This window comes from Mustela lutreola, chromosome X (assembly GCF_030435805.1).
Source record: "Mustela lutreola isolate mMusLut2 chromosome X, mMusLut2.pri, whole genome shotgun sequence".
NCBI lineage: Eukaryota > Metazoa > Chordata > Mammalia > Carnivora > Mustelidae > Mustela > Mustela lutreola.
This window is the reverse complement of record NC_081308.1, coordinates 27,981,495-27,996,624: the sequence shown is the minus strand read 5'-3', so window position 1 is coordinate 27,996,624 and position 15,130 is coordinate 27,981,495. Positions and strand designations below refer to the sequence as shown.

Sequence of the window (15,130 nt, the reverse complement as noted above, 5' to 3'; positions counted from 1 at the left end):
GACCAGGAAAGTCCCTGAGAACACGGAGCTAGGTACAGGTGGTTTTGATAGACTTACAAAGTACAGGGCACAGGGTTTCCTCACTGACCATTGCAATAGGGGATAAAGAAAGTGTAGTTCATGGGAATCCTGGTGATAGCATTGTCATGATAGTTTTTCAGTGGGACAAGTGTAAATCATAAATGGGAGATGATCGCAAATACTGTCGAGGATTTTAAGCTCCCTGGTATACGCACTTCTTCAAGCTTACATTAGTCCAGTGCTCAACCCTTAACTCTTTCTAAGACTGTCCCAATTTGAGTCACGCAGAAAACTTTATAGGCAGGCTTTATAAAAATGCATGACAGGAAGGGGAAATTATAATTGAGTTGAGAAGAGCTTCATGATTATAAACTAAAGGCAGAGTAGAATTGTTTCTTTTTTTAATTCAGTGACATAAACTTGGCAGAATGTTTGATTAAAGACTGCTCATAAGTTTCTGAATATAATTAAGGGAAACTTGGAACAGTATAAATATTAAATATTAAAATTGGACATTTGTACTATAAAATATATAGATTTTTAAGGCTCACAGAATAAATGCATGAGTAGCAATATGAAAATATGAGATAGGCAATAGTTACTATTGTCTTAGAAACAAACGGGAACTTTTAGGGAAAAAAGTAACTTGTTTAATTGAAAAGGTTGTGGACCGTGAGTGTTCTCTTTTGTTAAGATAGGAATACAGGATTCCATAAACAAGAATACAACATACTAGTTTTTAATACCATAATATAAAGTGTTTTGTTTGGTTTTGTCAAAAAGCTCCAGTAAAAATGTTTTTAATTACAACAGTTCAAAATGCTTGTAAATAACAGTACACAAGTCAATTAAGACATTTAAAATCTACTTGAAAAAAGAACTTTAGAACACTAACAAGCTCAAATCCATTTTACGTGCATTTCTTGTTGCACCTGCATTTTCAAGATAATTCTTAACTTTGAATTCCCCAGCTGGTAATATATAATACTGGAAAATGCAGGTCACCCAAAAGCTATTGAAACATTCTTCCCCAAGATTTTATTTTTTAAGATGACAGCAAGTGAATTGTTTTCTGGAACAGAGTTATCAGGTACTCAGATTTGCTTCAAGGATTACATTTCCTGAAGCTCGATTTGAATCTCTCTCAAAAGAAACAAGTAGAGACTAAAGAGGTTGTTGGTGAAGTAAGAACATCAACCAAATTTGTCAGACAAAGAAGCCCTTAAGCGTGCCACCAAAATGACATTTTTAAAGTGTATATCATAGGGGATAACTTTCATGGTTTGTACTAAAACAAAACAACTTGCTTCTTTAAATTTCCATCAAGGTTCACTGTTAATTAAAAGATTAGATGGACTTAGCTTTACCTTTTCAGAAATAGAGTGTTTGTCTTAGTATATCACTGAGAAGCCAGACAAACAAAGCAAATGCCATTACCATATTTGGTATTCTTAAATAATGTGCTCGGATTTCCTGTCACACACTGGCCCCATAGATTTGTGGATATCTGACTCCACCGTGTGGTGCACTCAGAGTTTTGCTTCTAAATTTAAATCTGTTACTAGAGCTTTCTTTTTCTGCCTTTAAGACTGAGATTCTCAGGAATAACAAATTCTCAGTATTACAAACATATACACAATGTGTGTAGCTTTCCAACAGGTATGCTCTTATTATTTATAAAAGTAGACATAGATGAAGATTGTTCCTTGCTTTCCATTTGCCTTTTGTAAATAGGGCAGAAATGAGCTCCCCATTGCCTCAGCATGTTCACTGATTCATTCTCTGTTATGATTACAGAACTGGGCCTTCTGATTCTAAATCAGATTAAACATATTTGCTATTTTATTTAGTAGTATGAGCTCGTAAGGAAATCTAAGATCGTACGACCACAACATCAACTGCCCAATGCCAGGCCATATAAAGCGAGATTTTTATTAAAATACAAAATTAAGATAACATCTTACTGATTCACCTAGAATAAAGCAGATGGGAGGAACTCTTCTAGATAGAGAAAATTACCTTCTAGGTGCAGAAATCAGAAACGTAAGAACTCTTTTAAAAATAGTATGATTAAAATATGAAAACCAATGAGTGTTTCTTTAAGAACAGTTTTATAGTATAAAATCAAATTATATAACTGCAGAACAACACATAGCATGAATATAGTTATCTACTTCTTAAGTGTCCTGCAGAACATACTGAAACACAGATTTAGTTTTAGCTCCTATGATCTGGAAGAAAAACCAAAGTTCCCAGGGTGTGCCCCACACCAATCATGTCAGAATCTCTGGGGGGAGGGGAGCGCTCAGTTGTCAGAATTATTGGAAATTCTCCCTGGTGTTCTCACATGTGGCAAAGTTTGAGAATGACTTTGGAGAGTTCATTCTTGGTCATAGCTGACCATGACAGTCTTTTTCTCACATCACATTTCTCACTGCTCACTCTTTGATATTCACACCCATGACATTGTCAAGATTTCATTGGGAGGGAGTTGGGATGATTTTCTCTTCTATTTTGATTGTCCCCTTACTCTTATGGGAAATGAATGGAGGTAGAAAACATCATTGAGAATTCGTGCAGAAATGAATTAATTCGGGCAAATAGAATTTTCAGCATGGCTGTTTAAAGATGAATTTGGCTTGGTTTTCTTATTTTCTTCTTCTTTATCCCCTAATTCCACATATCTTAATTTGCCATTCACCTTGGATGTGCCTCTCAATCATTCTGGGAGCCAAGATAATCATATACAAATAACCACCTTAAGGTCTGCAATTCTTAAAATTGCAAAGATATTTCAGTCTGCAGCTTTTCTTTCCAATTATACCAATAATTTCATAATTTTGAAATCTCCAGTATGTAAGAAAAATCCAATGTGGCTACCTATTGAAATGTTCTATATCACAAAATGTTTATGATGCACAGTTTGTTATAGAGAATATTACGGTGTCACTAAAATTACCACAAGAAGCAGTGGGCTGTCTAGTGGTGATTGCAATAGCTCAACATTCTGTTTCTTTTGTCCTGAAGATTCCTGATCCCATCTTTTGCAACATCATTTCCCACATAGTAGATTTATGTGCATGAGTAGAGGGGAAAAATTTGAAGCAAATTAGGAAACAAATTATCATCAAAGGAGAAGTCCTCATAATAATAGAAAAAGTGCTCCTATATTTTTCTCATTAATCTGGGACTTTCAGGTACCCCAGCTCCAGTATAGACTGAATTTCTTCTATCCATCTCTTTTCCAACCCATTGGCAGTGTCGCTAAAACTTAGTGTCAACAAATAGAAAAGAGGGACTTTTTTTTTTTTTTTTTCTAAAGAAAGCTGTTAATTTAAGCTGACTGTATTAGCCACACATCAAAACAATTTGTAACTGAGGCCTTCCTGTCTTACTGAAGCTAAATCTTATAACTTAAATATATTTGACCATTTTTAAATGTAAGCATTCCAAACTACCAAAATGAGTGGCTTAAAAAATAAAAATCTAAATTCAGATTTTGGTCTATCAGATTAAGCTTATGATTTCATTACAGAATAAAAAAGACTTTTATAGTGTAAATAGGCACATTTGAGTGCTAAACGACTCAGAACAGTGAAACTTTACAGCCTACTTCACTGATTTATGTATTAAACAGTATAAGCCCTCATAGCAGAATTCATTCAGGATTTATGTGATAATGGAATAATTTAACCATAGAAAGAGAATATGAAGATCTATTACAGACATTTGGGTTCTAATGTTAAACCCCACATAGGTGTGGCATAAATAATTTCTTTTCTTTTTACTTAGCAATATAAATATGATGGTCAATCCAACACGATTGATTTTAAATCATTCTAACATTGCAATGCAACCTGTGCGTGTTACCATATAGAACTGATTACTCCTGAATTTATAATGACTGTTCTCATTTCAGGATGTTTAGTAGTGTGAGAAATAATTGCAAGCAAGTGCTACAGAAGATACAAAAGATTAGAAATGTACTACACCTCATTGACTATATTTCGAAAAATGGCACAGTATCATGTCCTCACAGGATGTATAATGAAAAAGAAATGGAAGTCTTTCTCATATTATAAATTCAAAACTGTACATCTTAATTCTCCAGTTCAGTTACAGCATCCAGTTGTGAAAAACTACACATTCCAAATACGAAAGGTGAAGCTAGCTGTGTCATGCTACAGTTGCAATGAAGACTCTTGAAGCACTGAATATTTTAAATCTTTTTTTTTAAAGATTTTATCTATTTATTTGACAGAAATCACAGGTAAGCAGAGAGGCAGGCAGAGAGAGAGGAGGAAGCAGGTTCCCCACTGAGCAGGGAGCCTGATGCGGGGCTTGATCCCAGGACCCTGAGATCATGACCTGAGCCGAAGGCAGAGGCTTTAACCCACTGAGCCACCCAGGCGCCCCAAAGCACTGAATATTTTGAGGCAACTTAGATTGGAACTATTATTTTGTTTTTTTTTTCTTATATAAATAGATATTTATTTTCAGAATAGCTGACCATGAGGTTATAAATCTAAAATGCACACCCAGGTAACCCTTGGTATCACATACACTGTTGTAGTTTCCTTGAAGCATTTATGAATATCTGAAACTCCCTTGTTTATTTTTGAATTAGTTTTGTTGTTGTTGTTTTCCCTGTTGACCTCAATTACCTTCCCACCAAAGGTCAGTTTGTAAAAGATCAGGACTGCTTCGCAGATCTTCAATAAGTATTTGGTGAATTTATTCAATTCCACAAAGATTTACCACATTTAGTCACTAAATATGTGCCAGACAAATGAGTTAGGAGCTATTTTTTTTTTTAAAGTGGATGAGCCCCAGATGGATTTTGCCATCTTGCCTTAAGATAGCAGGAAAGAACCAGTCAAATATACCATAATCATCAAGAACCATTTTTAAAATGAGACTTAATGGCATCATGACAAAAAAAAATAGGATAAAAATATATGTTTATAAAAAATTAAAAAAATATATAAAAAAATTAAACCCCCCCCCAAAAAAAAAAACAGGCAAAGGACCTAAATAGACATTTTCCTGAAAAAGACATACCAATGGTCAAAAGACATATGGAAAGATGCTCAACACCACTAATCAGGAAACTGCAAATCAGCTACGAGATATCATCTTACACCTGCCAGAATGGCTAGTATCAAAAACACAAGAAAGAGGTGTTGGTGAGGATGTAGAGAAAAAGGAATCCTCATGCACTGCTGGTGGGAATGCAAATTAGAGACACTCTCAAAATAGTACGACGGTTCCTCAAAAAACTAAAAGTGGAAATATCATATCCAATAACTCCACTACTGGGTATTTAGCGAAGAAAATAAAAAAAACTAATTCAAAGGAAAAAAAAATAGAATTGTGACAATATCTTGTCATAGTACTTTATGATACTGCTAAGTTTTGGAACTTCAGAACACTTTAGAAATACTTTGAGGAGTACACAATAAAATTTTTCATGTGAAAAGAAGTGATTAGTGGAAAGTAAATATTCCAGCCTTTCCAGGTATTTCAGTCTTTTCAAGGTCTGTACCATGTCAATGATGACTACTTTCAAAGCATCTGCCTTGTTTTCTTTGATCATTACCATAATTTAATGAGGTAGGTAAGTCAAATACTTAAGCTTAAGAAAATATTTAAAGAGGGTAGATTATTGATTAAAGCTGGGGATGGGTGTAGGGAGTTACTGAAAATGGACACACAGGATCATTTGAGGGAGCTATAGAAATGTTCTATAAATCAAATCATGACTAGTGATTGTGCAACTTTAAATTTACTAAAATTTCTTGAATTGTGCATTTATTGAATTATATGTTAGATAAACTATACCTTGATAAAGCTATTTTATTTTTTAAAATTTTTAATTTTTTATTTTTTATAAACATATATTTTTTTATATACATATATTTTTATCCCCAGGTCTGTGAATCACCGGGTTTACACACTTCACAGCACTCACCAAATCACATACCCTCCCCAATGTCCATAATCCCACCCCCTTCTCCTCAACCCCTTCCCCCCGGCAACCCTCAGTTTGTTTTGTGAGATTAAGAGTCACTTATGGTTTGTCTCCCTCCCAATCCCATCTTGTTTCATTTATTCTTCTACCCACTTAAGCCTCCATGTTGCATCACCACTTCCTCATATCAGGGAGATCATATGATAATAAAGCTATTTTAAAAGAGACTATGTAATAAAGAATATCTCAGATAGTATATTAAAGAGCAATTTCAGGGGCAGTACCTGGGTGGCTCAGTCGGTTAAGTGTCAGCTTCGGCTCAGGTCATGATCCTGAAGTCTTGGGATTGAGCCTCCCTCAGGTTCCCTGCTCAGTGGGCAGTCTGTTTGTCCCTATGCCTCTTTGTCTGCCCCTCCCCTTGCTCATGCTCTCTCTCACTTGTTCTGTCTCTCAAATAAATAAATAAAATAAAATAACAATAACAATAAAAATAAATAAATAAAAATCTTTGAAAAAATAAATTCAGATTACCATCAACTTTTTTAGTCCATTGTTTAAATACGTAGTCAAGGGTGAAATGTGAGGTATTTTGTTAAATAATGTGGAATTAACTTAAATGGTGGCTATTTATTATTGACCATCCTGGGGTCCACTATAAGACCTTACATAGTAATATTATAATGTTTTATTTGTTCATAGTGAGATATATTTAATGAATTCTATTTCTAAAGTATTTTTCACTGAAGCTGGAACTTTACCTCAGATCTGTTTTCCCCACTTTGATAATTAGCTCTTTATCAAGCAAAAAATTAACCTGTAGCCACTACACTTCCTCAAATTTCTATGCAGTATTCAAATTTTCTCCCAAAGTTCTGTCTCTGTACTTACCTAGTTTAAAAAGTAATGATAATTGCTTGAAAATGTAGATTTATAATAGACTGTTGTTATCATTACCATCATTATCCCACTATAATGATGAGTAGCATCATTTTTCAGATGAATTACAAGGAATAATAATTCCTCAGTATTCACATTTTTGGTTTTAAAAGGTTCTATCCCCAGATTTACTATTAGAGTAGTAGGAGGGGGACAGAAGAAAATGGTCATCAGCTAACTTCTTAAATTTGTTAACACAAAGCTCCACCAAAGTACTTGTAAATGAACTAAGTTAGAAGCTAAGTTTATTTTGGTGATACTAAAATGTTTGCCATTATGGCATAAACTTGCACATACACATATATGTATATGTGTGTATACACACATGATTACATTTATGTATATATTTAACTTATTAAATATGTACGGGTTTCCAAAGTGCTTCACAGACCTGAAAATAGCCTCTAATTAATTTGTTATAATACAACAAGCTATTTGGCCTGTTGCATCCACTTGATAAAGCTTAATTTATAGGTAACTTGCTTTCTATCTTGTCTAACTTATAGGATCTTTTCACAACAGTAATAATAATAATAAAAAAACAGTGCGAATTTCTTCTTTCTTTTGTACTTATTGAAATATTCAAATGTATATTCTAAAACTCCTCAAAATTCTTTGCCCACTGTCATAATTAGTGCACTTTTTTTCATATCCCCAGTTGTTTTAAAAGTAGAAATAATCCAGGATCCTTTAGTATACTTCCTTCCTTTAATTTTGTGAATTTATATTATATGTGGCCATTTCCTTTTCTCGAATGTGCAATTTCAGAATTGTGATTTGTTTTAAAATGAGTAATCTAATAATGTTACATTTCTTCATTAATTGTCTCAACATGACATCTTCTAATATTTTTTTCTTTCTGAAATGTTTTAGTTATTTTCTCTGGAATCATTTTCTTTATTTGACATCACAAAAGCTCCAACAATCATTTGATAGAATATGTCCTTCATTTCATTAAACACTTTCAACAGCTACAGCTTCAATTTGCTTGCCATTTTGTCATTAATTAACTACATGAGAATGGTCTGATGAAGTAAATCATGGTGAAAAGGCCTGCTCTCTTCTCAGTTAATGGTTAAGTGCTACATTGGAAATGTCCTTAAAGTTTGACTAATTTTTAGCTGTGTAATTTGTCCTCTACCATCTTTCATGGAAAAATGGATATTTCTAGTTCCATTGTTGTTTCCTACTTTCTGTGTATAGTGCTAGTTATAAACATAAATGCAGTATTGTTATGTGTCTTTTCTTGGGAATGACATGATGTCATAATTTTCTTTATATAGTTTTAGGAAGAAAAAATAATCTAGTGATCCTGAGAACTCCTAATACAGTGTGCTTGGGTGTTCTAAATCAGTGGCCCTGATCTGCTCCTTCCTTTCCTTTCATTTTGTTTTTGTTGGAAATCACTGTTTTTCTATAAATCCAGGCTTATAACTCCACAAGATCAGTTCATTTGTTTCCTTCATATCCTGGTAGATGTATTATCTTGGATGAAAATAGAACTCAAATTTTACAGCTTTTATATCTTTTTTTTAAAAAAGATTTTATTTATTTGGACAGAGAGAGATAGAGGGCACAAGCAGGGAGGAAGGGCAGAGGAAGGGGGTAGAAACAGTCTCCCCACTGAGCAGGGAGGTAGCTGTGGGGCTCAATCTCAGGACCCAGGGATCATGACCTGAGCTGAAGGCAGACGCTTCACTGATTGAGCTTTTACATCTTTAGATCTTACAGATATGGTAGCCACATATGGAAATCCTTTTTCTTTAAATTAAATCTTTTATTTTCAGTGTTTTCTTCTACAGTTATTTTTTCATTGTCTGACCATAATGTCAAGAAAGATGATTGTGTGTGTGTGTGTGTGTGTGTATTTTATTAGAGGAGTTTTAAAATGGGAGATTGTCCAGTCTGCCTGAAAGTTTCAATAATACTCTGTTATTTAAGCACATGACTTACCTCTTTCACTGCAGTCTTGCCCTAAAGTGATAAACAATTTTTAACTATGTGGTACCAGAATAATAATCTGATGAGGTTAAATAAAGTAGGTCGTGATTGATATCCTAAGTACAAACTAAAAATGAATTATCAATTGAAAGTAAGAATTGTAGAATTAATTTGTGAAGATGCTCACTAAATAAAAGTACGATGCATGTTATGAAATCTTCCCAAATTACAGTTGATTGGAAATATATTTCCATTTTTATCTTATACTTTTAGGAATTGAATTCTTGTTACTGAATATATAAATTGTGTTAGATAGATTTTCCCAAATCTACTTATGTGATGTGTTCTGACAAAAAAAAGCAAAAGCATAATCTTTATTTTTATTTTCTTTAGAGAGAGACAATGAGAGAGTATCACACACAGAGAGAGAGAGAGAGAGATGAGCTAGGGGGAGAGACAGAGGGAGAGAGAGAGAGAGATTCTTAAGCTGGCTCCACATTCAGTGCAGAGCCTAACACAGGGCTCGATCTCTGGACCCTGAGACAATGGCCTGAGCCGAAAATGAGAGTCAGACAGTTAACAGACTGAGCCAGTCAGGTACACCCACCTTTTTTTTTTCCCATTTTTTTTTTTAAGAGTGAGTGCAAGAGAGAGAGAAAGCAAAAGGGTAATTTGAGCAAAGAATTATTCCTCTTGATGTCACAGTGTATGTTAGTAAAGGAAATATTCTGAGATGTTCATAACAGATACCTGTTTATCATTAATTTCCAAAATGTATTTACTCACAGGGCTTTTTTCACATATAATCTTAATTTATAAAGAAATTTAGATCTCTAATTATATTAGAACAGTACTATAGATGTGAGAATTTTTCTGAAAATGCTGCCTGTAAATTATAATAAAATTCCAGTTTTCTGTGATATTCAAAACCAATTTTTCCCTTTTAATGATTTTGATTGTGATAATCATTCTAAGAGTATAGACACTCAGCCTCTCAACACTGTCTAAAAACTTGATATAAATATGAAGTCCATGTAATACTTTGCATTGAATTGTAAATTGCCAAACTTTCCTTTCATGTATTACATTGTCCTTCACATATCCTGGTGACGAATACAGGTTCAGTTTTGGGTTGTGTTTTTGTAAGTCATTGTCATTCTTGTTGTTTATGAATCATGTGTGGGATTACTTGATGCTTTGTGTAAATTATCATCAGAAGACCTGTGTTTCAGTAATCACTTAAGTTATCTTGGCTTTATTTTGCAATGCCAGGCTACGAGAGGCAGCTTTGTGGGGGCAGTCTTTAAATTACAAAAAAAAAAAAAAATTATACCAATGAGAAATAGAAAATTGAATGTTGAGTTGTACAAGTCTTTTGTAGAGGAGGGACCCTGCAACTTAAGTTTCAGTAACTTCACACCAGTTCCCCCTGCCAAAGTAATTCTTACTCTAACAACATTGGGTTTTTCCTTCCCTGAAACAGAGGATACACTCTGCATATGCCAAACCCAATCTTTGCTAACATGGTTCTCATAGCCTGGAATGAGAACCCATTTTCTTATTCTCTACTGCTCTGAAACCCCTTCTCAGTCATATGTAATTTAAATTATGACAATTTATTTAAAGTTTACCAGATTCTATAGCAGAAATGACTGTGCCCCTTCTCTCTTATCATATAGCATGTTTTTTATTATATTACATATATTTCTTCTTTTTAATTCTAGTTTAATTTATATGTCTATGTTCTATCTTCCTAGAATAAAAGATCCTTAAGAATAGGGCAATAGTTTTGTTCTCACTATACGGTATTGACTAGTAGATGCAGAAGTGTTTTTTTGAGTTGGATTCATAAACTAAATACTATTAATGCACAAAAGAGATGAATTTTCTATCTTGTTTGACCAATCTCCATGTGGAGGACATGTTTATTTTGGAATCATAATTTAAGAGGAAGTATAGTTGTTTGGAAGACATGGAGTTAGCTACTTCTTACGTATGTTACTTTGGACAAGTCAACATTTATACCCTCATTTGTGAATGAGGATGATAAACTTGTATCTTAGTTTGATTAGGTGATTAAATGAATGTATGTGAATTGTTGGATAAGATGACACAGATACCTGCTTTGATGGTGATGATGATGAGGATCATTTCCTTCAGTGTTCTTCTCTTATCCTTTTAGTATAAAAAGTTAAATGAATATGTGTATAATTTATTTTTCCTCTACCTTGAGTACTAGACAAATGAAGATGTTCAAAAACATGTAGATATATATGGTTGCAGATGCATAATTCAGGCACTCTGTTCTGAGTATCTTTTATTTTTTTTTTCACCAATCTCTTTTTTTAAAATTTAATTTAATTTTATTTTTTTCAGTGTTCCAAAATTCATTCTTTATGCACCTCACCCAGTACTCTATGCAATAAGTGCCCTCTTTAACACCTACCACCAGGCTCGCCCATTTTTTCTCATCAATTTCTACCCCCAGTTTCTACAATGATTATGAAACTTCCATCACTTTCATTTAGACTCCTCCTCAACCCTTTTCTCTCTCTTCTTTATAAGAAAGAATGTCTTTCTTATAAATAAATAATACATAATGACACAATTTGGAAGTAAATATTTGTGCAAACTTGAACAGGTATTTTTATATACACTATAACATCTGATCTTTTTACCAAAGCCAGTGTAGTTGTCTACTGCAAACATGAGAATTTTCCGAGGACTACTGATAATGCTTCATTACTGGATTGTCATCATCTTCCCCAGTTTAGAGAGGAGAAAATTGAGCTTTCAGAAAGGTTGGTGCTCAGGTGGTAAATCAGAGCCCTGAAATTTAAAGATTTATTTATTTATTTATTTTAGAGAAAGAAAGTGTACACACATGTGCATGTGAACAGGGGGACGGTTGGGGTGGGGGAAGAATCTCAAGCAGGCTCCTCAGTGAATGAGTAACTTGAGGCTGGGCTCAGCGAGGGTCCATCTCACAACCCTGAGACCATGTCCTGAGCCGAAACCAAGAGTTAGATGCTTAACCAACTGAGCCACCCAGGTGCCCCCAGGGCCCTGAAGTTTGAGTTCAGATTTCTCTTAACAGTCTTCTGTTCTGATTTACACAAAGCATCAAGTATGGAGCTCTTTCTGCCTTTCTATATCAAAAATTATTTTTTTGCCTTACCTTTGGCTTCTGAAAAATCAGCACCCCTCTTACTGTCAGTATTTTTTTTTTTTCTGCTGCTTATTGATCTTTGCTCTTCATTCTTTCTTGCTTCCCACAGGGTTTTTCTAATAAAATATCTTCTTATTTAAAAAAATCTCTCATCCTCTGACTCCTTTTACATAGCCTTAATACGTGTTCGAGTCTCATTGACCACATTACATTATATGAAGAAATAATAATTCTTCAAAAATAATTTAAACTGGGGGCACCTGGGTGGCTCAGTGTGTTAAGCCTCTGCCTTTGGCTCGGGTCATGATCTTGGGGTCCTGGGATCGAGCCCTGCATCGGGCTCTCTGCTGATTGGGGAGCCTGCTTCTCCCCCTCCCCGCCTGCCTCTCTGCCTACTTGTACTCTCCCTTTCTCTGTCAAATAAATAAATAAATAAAATCTTTATAAAATAATTTAAACTTCAGATTAAGATTTCCTGGTTTTTAAGATTTATCCTTGGAAAAGCTAAGTTCTGCTCTTACCACTGACTGTATTTTAGCTATAGTGCTCATTGACCAGCTAATGTACGCTTATTAGAACTTGCCTCATTTGACGTGTCTCAAAATTGACTTTATTGATCTCTCCCTCATTTTTAAAACTCTTATATCACTTGATTGAAGTGGCACCCTTTCTCTTCCCTGTGTGTTCTGCTTCTCCTTCTCTCGAACTCTTCCTCTTCTTTCTTTGGGCTTTCCTTCTTCTCCATATCCCTTAAATTCTTGTTTTCCCTGGCTCTCTCCTGGCCCTCATCAGGGTCCTCTAATGTTTGAGTGCACTAAAATAAATGCTAATTGTACAGGTACACAGAGCTTAAAAAAATAAGTATTCATGTATGTAGCTATATATGTGTATATATAGCGATTAAAAAATCAAATTCATTTAAAGTATTACTGAATTTATAATCACATTCTCTCATGGGTTTCCTTAATTACTAGATTATGGGTTTACTAGAATAACTATTATAGATAAATAGATAAACTACTATCTGTGATTCTCATAAACTTAACATTTTAAAGTTTCTTTTTGTATTGAAAAATTAGAGGTTTTTTTTCATTTAGGACATGAAGTTATTAAATAACTCATTCCTACCATCTTTTCCATTTATATTCCTGCCATTGTGCATTCACTCTCTGTTTATGATTTCAGTTCTCCCAAATTCTTCATACCATTTAATACCTCATCTGAATACCTGTTTTCCCTCAATCAGTAGTATTTTTAAAACTTCTCTTTGCTTAATATACTACTTAGAACATTGAAGCAGAAGTAACACAACTGGATTAACTAAAGTGAAAAAAAAAAAAGAAAGAAAGAAGTTTGTCATTCATATGTAGGGATGTCTCATGGAAGCTAAGGACACGAATAAAATTTGTCTCAGAAATTGACTAGAACCTGTGTTTTGGTTACTTTCACCAGCTATTTATTATTATCTCTTGGTATCTCATGGGGTTGTAGGCAGTTGTTGGCTGGCTCTGCTGTGGCGTGTAAGTTTAACTGGACTGGACATCCAAGGTGGCTCAATCATGTCTAGGAATTGATACTCATTGTAGCTGAAAGCTCACTTGGGATTGTTCACTAAATCACTTACCCACCACTTCTTTATGTGGCTTGGGCTTCTCAAACCATGTCAGTTGGGTTTCAAGAAGGAAAATCTTAGGAGTCAGTGTTCCAAAAAGGTGGAAGTTGAAACTGCTTGTCCTCTTATGGGCTTTTCTCATAATTGACAAAACACTATTTTTGCCCTCTTATGTTGGTAAAGACAATCAAAAGGGCAACCTAAGTTTGAAGAGGTGAAGAAATTCCACCTCTTAATGGGGGAGTGGTAATAAGAGCACATAGTATTTTACAAAGCCAAAAAAAAAAAAAACACGTAGTATGGGAACTGTTTTTATAGACATCGTTGGAAAATGCCCCATTTCCTTTAGCCTGTGTTTGAAAGCCATCAGTATTTTTGTTTTTAATCTCTCTCTTTGGCATTTACTTCTGTCTTCTCTTTCTAGTCATTGACCTTTGCTGTTCCCCAATGGACACTGTAAACTGGGGACTTCATAAGTACAGTCTGCTAGAATATGTGATGATTCTCATCACGCACAGAGGCTGGCCAGACTTTGTCCTGTCATTTCTGAGAATCTGATGGACCTAATCGGACATAAGCATTGTCCATGTTTTAATTGTCTATGACTTGGGAGTGGCTAGGTTTATGGGGAACAGACATTGTTGGTATTGACCTACCTTTTTGAGGGAGTGAGCATTTTCCACTTAAAATATCAAGATTATAACCCCTCCCCCTAAAGCATCTGCTATTGCCAGTGATGCTTACTATTTATTCAGATTTCTGCTTTAACATTACCTCTCTGATGACATCTGTTGACTTCCTTGTTAAGTGTTACTCTGTCCTACCTACCTCCATTAAATTTTATAGATCCTTTATCATTTATAACTTTATGAATAACCTTATTATGCACTTACAGGGATCCATAGCCCCCAAACTCCATGGTTTCTGGAGAACAGCATATACCTATATACAAGGGAGTAATTCAACCAGTGAAGATAGATATACAGTACAAAAAAAAAAATATATATATATATAGTATGTATTTGCATGACTTCTTGCTCTTAATTATTTTATGTCAGAATTGTAATTACTTAAGTAATTCATCATTACTTTGTCTTTATAATTGTAGGATCAATATGTTAAGGAATGATATTAAGGCATATGTGTACATTTATAGCCTTGTATACTAATTATCTTCTTCATCACTCAACGCATTTCCTTCAGATAATTTACACTACTCATTGCAGGATTGTAGTTCTCTGTGGTAACTAACTGCTGATCAAACTGATGTTATTTTCTAGTAATATGTACTGGAATTGACTCCAGTTGGTATAAATTTGCTTATACTAATATGCATTATATGAATTGTTTTACCTGAAAATTTTATGGGCACTCTGGTGTAAGCTAATCCTTTTCTTTTCTAACTTACTTGTGATAATCTGACAGCAGCTGATATTTAAATTAGAATAATTTGACAACTTGCTGATTTTTGCTGTAAGTG

At 34.3% G+C, this 15,130-nt stretch overlaps 1 protein-coding gene across 7 annotated transcripts in view; it reads left to right on the top strand.

The window, feature by feature from the left end:
* DMD (dystrophin) overlaps positions 1-15,130 on the top strand; it is a 2,248,143-nt gene that overhangs the window by 957,718 nt on the left and 1,275,295 nt on the right. The window lies entirely within an intron of this gene.